This window comes from Vicugna pacos, chromosome 6 (genome assembly GCF_048564905.1).
Source record: "Vicugna pacos chromosome 6, VicPac4, whole genome shotgun sequence".
Taxonomy (NCBI): Eukaryota; Metazoa; Chordata; class Mammalia; order Artiodactyla; family Camelidae; genus Vicugna; species Vicugna pacos.
The window spans coordinates 62,103,696-62,112,911 of record NC_132992.1 but is presented as its reverse complement, the minus strand read 5'-3'; the positions used below and the strand labels follow the sequence as shown (position 1 = coordinate 62,112,911).

The window sequence follows — 9,216 nt, the reverse complement described above, 5'->3', positions numbered from 1 at the left end:
CTACAGTCGGATTCCAATTTGCAAGAAGGAAGCTAGATGTGTTAGAAAGAGTTTGGACCTTTGTGAGAATCTAGGCTTTAACTCTTACTGGTTCTTTTTAAAAAGGGACAGAAGTGGGAAGCATGCATCTTGAAGTTATACCAAGGGACCTAAATTGCTAGAGCACAGGGCGAATGTGGAGAGGATTAGTGGTAGTTGAAGATGGAAAGGTAGACGTGGTCAGACAATATATGGGACCATGAAAATTCTGGATTTTATTCTGAAATAAAGGAGATGAATGAAGCGTTTCCGCCAGGAAGTTCTCGTTTACCCCTTGCAAACAGAGACTATAACAACCCTGAAAAACAGCTAAGAGACACCCCTGCCCAGCCACATGTGTACCCTTACGGCTTCTCCATGCAAAATATACATAGACATCCTGCTTCCATCCATTTAGTCTCTTCTCTTGGCTAAATAGGTTTAGTTCATTAATGTGGTTTTGAATTCCTAGCTTTTCCTTCTTTGAGTAAAAGCTAATCTTTGGATTTGGTCATGCATGTTGGCTCCCTCTGCTATGGGCCAGCTTGGCGCCATGCTCTCCTCAAAGCCACCCATTGCATGGTAGAACCTGGTGTCCTGCCACCACCAGTGTCTCCAGCTGTATGAGTAGACCATGGTCCTCATGACCCCCTTTCTTGGCCACGTTTATGGAGTTCCCAAAGAAATGTGGAGATAACTGCCAGGCATAGCATAGCCTCTCTGGAAACAAATGAAATATAGAAATCCATCACTATTTCACCAAGAAGCCCCCATAAGAGCAGTTAACCTGGACACAGACTGTTGAATTGAAATCTGCAGAGTATTTGCCAGCAGTTCTGACCTAGAAGGGATAACACGCAGTGTGCTTCCTATCTGGTGCTTCAGCATTACTGGGTTGAAGGAGGGCTGCTTCTCGTTAGGAAGTTCATTTCATTTCCTATTATTCCAGCTTCATACTCAGAGCGCTGAGAATTTCAAGTGGAGTATATTGAAATATACTTTATATCATTTCTGTATTCGTCTTTTAAAAAAATTTTATAACCCTGAACTAACATGGCTTGAATAAAACTTTCAGACTCTGTGGAAATCACACACAAAGGCATGAGATTGCCTACTACATCCAATCTAACCAATGCAACCTTAAACACATTTATAAAGAAATTTAAGAAGTAAGGATTTATCTTAACAGGATAGCTCTGCCCTTGGAGAGAAAGAAGGCAGCCATGTTCGCAAGTGGTCTTTTGATGGTGGTACACCACCATCCATCCAGAGGGTTGATGATTGGTTAAGTCTTGTAAAAAATTAAATTTTGTGATATACATGGTTGTTGTGTTGCTACTAAATTGAAGGTCTTAGCAGAGCTTCAGTCCTTGTCATCCTGGTATTAACTGAAGGTGCAATGAAATGTGAAGATGCAGTGCAGTTCATAAGACAAAAGTGGTGTGGAGCTTTTGACAGCAAGGGACTTCATATATGGAGAAGTATTATCCTAAAGAGTGAATGTGCTTCAAAAACTGTGGTGACCACAGAAATAACTTGTATTCAACAAAACCAAGATGGCTAATGCTGTTTCCTTGGAAGTGGAACTTGATTCAGGACCTAATTTGTCATTTGTATTAGCCAATACGGTAGCTTGTTGAGTAAGTCTAATAAAGCTCCCATGAGAGTACTGAAAAGCAGCTTTACCAGATCACAAGCTTGTCATAATCTCTATGTTTTGGTTACAATCAGCCTATTTTGATACTTAACAAAAGATTCTCATTATTCTGTGTTTGAAACTGCTTATCATTTGTACCCATTGTTTCTTTCCTGAAATCATACAGAATTGAATTATGTTGTCTTTAAAAATGTCTTTATCTGCTAATTTTAGTGATTAGGGGATCAGTTCTAGATCTGTTTTGATATTTTCCTCCTCAATATTGTTTGAATTTATGTGCTTTTTTCCATGCCTGGTAATTTGATCAGATGACATTTATTATGGATTTTACCTCAGTGGATGTTGCATATTATTATGTTCCTATAAATCTTCTTGAGCTTTGTTCTGGAATACAGTTACATTATTGGGAATATGTTGACCTTTTAAGACTTGTTAAGTTGGAATCACAGCGTTGTTTAGTCTAGAACTAATCAGTCCCCAGCACTGAGGCAAGACACTTCTGACTACTTTACCCAACACCCTATGAATTGAGATATTTTCCAATCTGGCAGATGGGAACAGACACTATTCATGGACCTATATGAGTGACACATACTGTTCCCTCTAATCCTTTCAGTTAATTCCTTCTCCAGCCTCGAGCTATTTCCTCATATGCATATTCTAATCAAGACTCTAGGCTGAAAAACTGAGGACTGACCTTGTGCAGATTTTTGGAGCTCTTTCTCTGTGCTGCTCTCTCCTCTTTGGTCTTTTATTGTGAACTGTAGTTTCCCTAGTTTCCTGGACTCTCAGCTCCATTTCAATTTGGGTCTTTAGGTAAAGTGACCAACTGTCCCAGATATCCCAGGATTTTGGTGCGAGGGGATTGTGGGATACAGAACTTTCACACTGAAAATTGGGAAGGTCTCAGGCAAACTGAAACAAGTTGGTCACCCTATGACCAGGCTCTCATCTGTTTCCCTTCCTATGGTGCTACAGCCTGCAGACTCTCTCAAGACAATAAACTGGAGCATCTAAAGTGAGAACCTCTTTTTTCCTAGTGTTTTGGGGGTCATTGTCCTGCATTGCCTGATAGCCAGTGTCTTAGGAGAGAGTCTCATATTTTGTCTGTTTTTCTTTTCTTCTTTTATTGTTTCAAATGGGATAGTAAATCTTCCATTTTGGCTGGAAATGAAACTCATTCTCTCTTGATTTCACTGTTGGGTTTTCTTCCTCATCTTTTCCCTGAAAGTATTCTAATCAAAAGTCACCAATGGGCTGCATGCTGCAAAAATCAAACAGTTTTCAGGTTTCACTTTACTTAACCAATCAGCTGTAGTTAACAGCTGATTATTGATTTTCTTTGAAACAGCCTTTTTACTCAACCAGGATACAATTCTCTTGGTTTTCTTTTAACAAGTTACTCTTTCTTAGTCTCCTTTGCTGAATCATCCTCATTTTCCCAACCTGTAAATGTTATAGTGGCCTGGGGCTTAATCCTAGGACGTCTCCATCTCTGTCTACACTCATTCCCCAGGAGATCTTATCAGGTCTCACAGTTTTATTTGTCTTTGGACACAAACTCCTAATTCATATCTCTAGCCTTCCAAACTTGAGTACTTCAAGTGCCCACTCAAAATTTACACACGGAAAAGGCATCTCAAACTTATTATTTCCAAAACTGAACTCTGAATTCCCCCCAGTCCCTGAACCTGTTACTTTCAGATCCATCTTCTTCTTAGTGAACAGAAACTCTGTTCTTCTGATTGCTTAGGCCAAAGTCTTGCCATCATCATTGACTGCTTTTTTCACACTTCTAATCCATCAGGAAATCTAGGCAGTTACATCTTCTCACTATCTTTACCTGCTTCCATCCTATTCAACTCATCATCATCTCTCACCTGCGTTATTGCAAGAGTCTCCTAGCTGGTCTCTCTGCTCACATCCCTGTGACTTCATATGGCTTCCAGAGTATTAATTTCAAAATGGGAACTGGATTGTGTCACTCCTCTGCTTAAAATGCTGCAGTGCCGCCCAGATCACTCATACTAAGATAAAGTCCTCCCTGTGACCTTCAAGGGACTACATGGCCTAACCGAATATTACAAGGGCTGTCATCCTTCCTTTTTCTCTACTCCATCTACAATGACCTCCTTAGTTTCTTCAAATGTGGATAACACACTCCTGCCTTCAGGTCTGACCACTGTAACTTACTCTTCCTTCTGCCTACCCTGCTCTCCTCTGAGATGGGGGGCTTACTCCATATTTCCTTTGGTCTTGGCTCCAATGTCACCCTACCAGAGGGTCTTCCCTGACCATCCAATATGAAAGCACATTCTGCAACACAGTCCCTGTCATCTCCCTTAATGATTTTATTACATTTTTCTTCATAGCACATAACACTACCTGACACACTTCTTGCACTGGATGATTCCAAGAGAGCAGGGATGTAGTTTGCAGAGACATGCCTAGAACTGCCATACAGAAAATATTCAATAGGTGTTTGTTGGGTAAATAAATGACTGAGTGAAACTATGGTTATGGACATTTCTAATCTAGGACATTAAATGATGTAGCTGACACAGAGTGAGCCCTGATTACCAGGTAACGTTTCATGTTGAATGTAACAGGATTCTTCTGAGACTCTCTCAAGAATTCTTGAAGGATATCGGTTAGTTACGCCTATGTGTAAAAGTCTTTTATTGTTTGTTGGAGCATCAAAGGATATAAATCAATTCAAAGAATCATTGTACAGAAGGACTTTCTTCTCAATTCTAAGGAAAGGAAAAAAGCTGCTTTCAACTCAGTAAAGTTTGATCTTTAAGTTTCCAGGGATGAAGAAAGATATTATTTTCAGCTATTTTCTAATGTTGTGATTACAGCAAAGTGGTCCAATTCCTTCCAAAAGAGTTACTCACCTAAGCACATGATGACAGTAGTTCAATGATACAAAAATCATACATTTTTCCAACTTGGTTTCAAGCAGAAGAGGATGTTTCACTTTATCAGAAAACAGCCCCATCAACATGATTTATTCCTTTTATCTCCAAAAATATTCTTTCAATTTAGGTCTCACAATTTAGGAAGAGGCTGATTAAAATTAAAATTTAGTTCATTGTAAGGAATCATCATTTATAATCTCATAATTGTAACATAAGTAAATGTCACTTTAATATGAAATTATTTTCCTTTTAGAAACCCTATTTTCATTTAACACTGAATTTTCTCTCCATCTAAATCTTGTAAGGAAGTTAGCAAAAGATATCATTATTCCTATTGTACTGATAAGAAAACAATTTAGCTAAGAAAAGTGATTCTCCAAAGGCTAAGTAATTAGTCCCTGCTCTTTACAAATGATTAGGGAACATGTTTTCCTGGTGTATAATATGCAGAAGGAGTAAACAAAGGGAGGATCAGAACATAGCAGGAGATGTCAGGGTCTCGTTAATGAATTGCAGTCCACCTTTTGGGCTTCTGTTGTTCATCAACATTATGATCCTTTGCTTTGGTGAAAATTGGGGAAATACTTACAAAACTCTTTGACTTTGCCTCAGCAAGACTTAAGGAATTACATCAGGTAAAAAAAAAAAAAGAAAATTGTCAAGATTTGTAATATGAATGTTTGTCTCTTTCTAGTTCCCAGTCCTTTCTGTGGGAAGGAAACAGTCCCAGTAAGTGAGACTACTTTGCTCCAGACTGGAAATAGAGGATCACAAACTGGTAAGTCATAAGCCAGCGCCAGCCCCCAGAGGCACGCGCTTGCTGTATCAGAGTTTCTAACATTCCGTGTTCTAGTACACCCGCTGCTCTGCACACTAGCATTGCCTGTCTGGTCCCTCAAGGCATCTGAGTCTGGCCCAGAAGACCCATAAACCTTCATCACGGCTGCTCTCTATTTTCCCTCACTGGGTCGCGGATCATCTATCCCTTACCTTTATTTTACCCACGACTGGAGTTAATGCCAGACTGTTGACTGTACATCAATTAAGAGACTCCATTGCCACATTCTATAAACGTCAGCTAGAATGCCTCCCTCTAGAATTACAGAGAGCTCTTTCTGAAAAAAACTTATTTTTAGAAATGCAACATAGTGATTTTTTTTCTAAAAGTAAAGTTTGAATTTCCATTTTATTTAGGGACATTATGGCTGAGGAAATGCATTCTTCAGCCAAGGGACTTGATCATTTTGTCCTTACAAGATGACAGTGGGTATTTTGCTAGAGTAAGGATAATAAAATTAGACCTGTCACTCTCCTTTAGGTATCTGAGAAGTAAGCGTAAGGCATGAATGATGCTGGTTCAGGCTTTTAGGCTTGAGCGAAAGGCGCAACAAGACTCCACTTTCAGTCCTATCTGGACTTAGTGCCTCCTCTGGCCGAGGTCACTGCTCAAGGTCACAATCTCAGTCTTTCCTCAAATACAATGCAGTATGCAGAGATTTTAGCCTCTCTATTGGATCTAGTCATAGTTAATGTTTTTCTATTATATGCTACTCTCCCAAAATACAAAGTGAGTTTTGGATGACTCTCCACTGTACCTGACTTACCTATCAGTAACAATCACTCAAAATAAGCCTTGAGGCTGCACGTCACTGTAAACATTGCCTTGATATCAGGACTGATCTGCTGGAAGAAAACACAGGCATTTGTTTTCCGAAAGATTGATTATCAGGGCAGGGAAAAATATTCAGGCAAGATTAAGAGAGAGACCTTAGCAGGATTGAAGCCTCGGTGGGCACCCTTATTTAAATGATAAAAAAAAAAAGAAAGAGATAAAGCTCTAAAAGTTGAACAATATGCATTTCTGCTCATTTCCATGATTTAAGTAAGTTTCATAGTAAAGAAAGAGATTTTTTTCTATATAAATGTGTGATTTTTACAGTGTAAACTTTTACATTTATTTATACCCTCCCATCCCATACTCAGGAGCTTTCTCAAGTAACACAGAAATATGAAAGAGAGGCTGGTACATGGAGGCTAATGCTTCGTTAACATACCCCACCCGTTCATCTTATAAGCACATGGAACTTGTTTTAGTTCATGCCTTGAAGTGATGCTGTTTCTTGAGGAATTGTGGCTTTTATTACAGTTCAAGGTTCCCATAGGATCACGGTAATTCTTTGTGCCTGAGTGTTAGCTCACTAATCCTCACACCCTCCCTGTGAGTGTGTGTGAGTTCTGTCACTTTCCAAGTGGACATGTTTATTTTGTCTGTCAATTCTGAGCAATAGAATTTTGAATACTAATTTTCTTTGGGTCTACACAGTGAAGACTTGACTTAAAAGGACTATGTTTTAACTTAGGACTTTATAAAGAGAATGTGTTATTAAGAAAAACTAAACTCGTGGTAGAAACAACCATGAACACACAGAGAACTTGAGCACATTTCTGCATCTGCACGTACACTGGCACACTAATACAACTGCAGTAAACAGGCAGTGTGGGAATTCCGACTGAGCCGCAAATCTCCCTTCCCTGCTGCGCCGATGAGGCCCTGCGCTGACTGCATAAGGGAAATCACTTTCGTCCTCATTATCCTTATCCTATTACCCATTTATCTCCACTGTATCCATGGAAGTCCAAATCAGATTCATAACTTCCTTGCATTAGAAAGTAGACATCAATTCTAAGGTTGATTAGTTTCTGTTACAAGTGCTTACAGTTTAGACTTTCTAAGGACAAATTATTTTAAAAGGTCTATTTGTTTCTGTTGATAATGTACAGATTTGAACAAGTGCAACAACTTCAGGTTGCAAGACTTTCTTTCACTTGCTACAATATATCTTTTTTCTTTTTCTAGTTAAGCATTGGGAGGAATTCATAATCCTCCCTAGTTCTTGACAGAAATGGGAAAGATACTGGCTTCAGAGGTCTCAAGAGGAGAGTTACCCACTTTCAAGCATTTTTTTTTCAAGTTATTTGCCTTATAATCATTCCATCTATTTCTTAATTATTTCTTATATCACCTCCCCAGGATCAAGCAGTGGTAGAAGCTGAGATATAAAACTGTCAAATTTGTACCTCCAGAATGTTTTACTATTTAACAATTTTGTTACAGGTATTAGAATTTATCTTCCAAGCAGTTGGATCTTCTTAAATTTTTTTTTAAAGCCATAGCATAATTTAAGAGAGATGCCAGCCTGGGCTAGGAAATTCCTGATGCTGTGAGTATAGGGTAATGGCCTGAAAAAAAATTTACAAAAGTGATTAGGCACAGTATAAATTTTCTCTTCCTAATTCTTTCTCAACTCCTATTACCTTGGAAATCCAGATAACAAAAGAGACAAAAGCGGTTTCTGGTACTTCTTTACCCTAAGGGCTTTTACATCCTTTAATAATCATAACTTTGTGAAATAAACTATGGTGAGATTACTGAGTCTCCCAGTCCATGAATTTAAAATCCCAACTCACCGAAATTTTGTATATTAGGAAGGAGAAACCTGCATTCTTCCCTTTTGTCTATACATTTGCATGCGTTTAACTGACTCTAAGAGCATATAATTCAGACCCACAGAGAGGCATTCATTCTGAAGTGATTAGCTCGGAAACAAAAGGAACAGTATGTTCCTGTGTCATAAGAAGGCCTTTAGGCTTTAAGGAGAGAATGAAATGTCAGGTCCTTAAGAGAAAGTGGAAAAGGGGCAAGATGGCTGTTGTCTTGCTCTGTGTACATCCCGTGCTGGACCAGTCCCTGCTTCACCTTCACCTACTCACCTGACTGACCTTCCCTCTTAATCATTGGGCCTAACGTAGATGCCTGTGTACTTGCCCCCGCCCTGGCTAGTGATTGTTCTAATCATTAGACCAGAACTATCTCCAGTGTAACAGTTTATTAAAGGGCCCTGCTCCTCTGCTGGTTTCCCTGGTAACCAATAAGCCAGCCTGATGTCAGTGCCCTCTATAATCCCCTCTTTCCCCAGGGGAGACTGTCTGCCTCACATGGTAGGGTGTTGCTCCAGGATCCTGCTTCAGATGTGTGAGATCCCCTATCTATTATACCAATAATGTCCCTGTCGCTGACTGGGTTTTTATTTCGGTCTTAAGGCTGGGCAAGTACAGGGCTCGCAGGCCTGCAGGGTGCAGCTCAACAGGGCAGATGCAAATATCTCCTTTTGTTTTTCCTCTCCTTCTATTTTACTACCAATCTTCCCATTTGACTTGCATATGCCTTTGTTTCTTGGCAGTACTCATTGCCTGTTATGACTTGCGTACTTTCAAACCCAGTCCACTTAAAACCTTGCTCAAAAGGAGCAGTCTAGACGGATGCCTCTGTATCTGTAAGCCTCTGTCTGAAAGCAGAGTCTGCCTACCTTGCAGGCTAGTCTTACTCTGAATTCAGAAGTGACGTGCCTCGCCTGTACACCGAGACCGAGGCTGTACTAATGCTTTGGTGGCTGTTTCAATTATTTTCCAAAATTTTAACATGTCAGAGCAACCCATAATGACACTCACCTTGCATCTCTCCTCCACATCTCAATCATTTGCCGCTGAAAACCTTTAGGCACACAATGCTCCGTGCACGTCTATAATTTACATTCCTTGCAATGCGTTGCCCATTTTCTG

The 9,216-nt window shown here is 39.7% G+C and overlaps 1 pseudogene; it reads left to right on the top strand.

Annotated features, from left to right (window-relative positions):
* The first annotated feature begins 1,119 nt into the window (after window positions 1–1,119).
* Window positions 1,120–1,638, top strand: LOC116280886 (protein tyrosine phosphatase type IVA 1 pseudogene; annotated as a pseudogene).
* The last annotated feature ends 7,578 nt before the right edge of the window (window positions 1,639–9,216 follow it).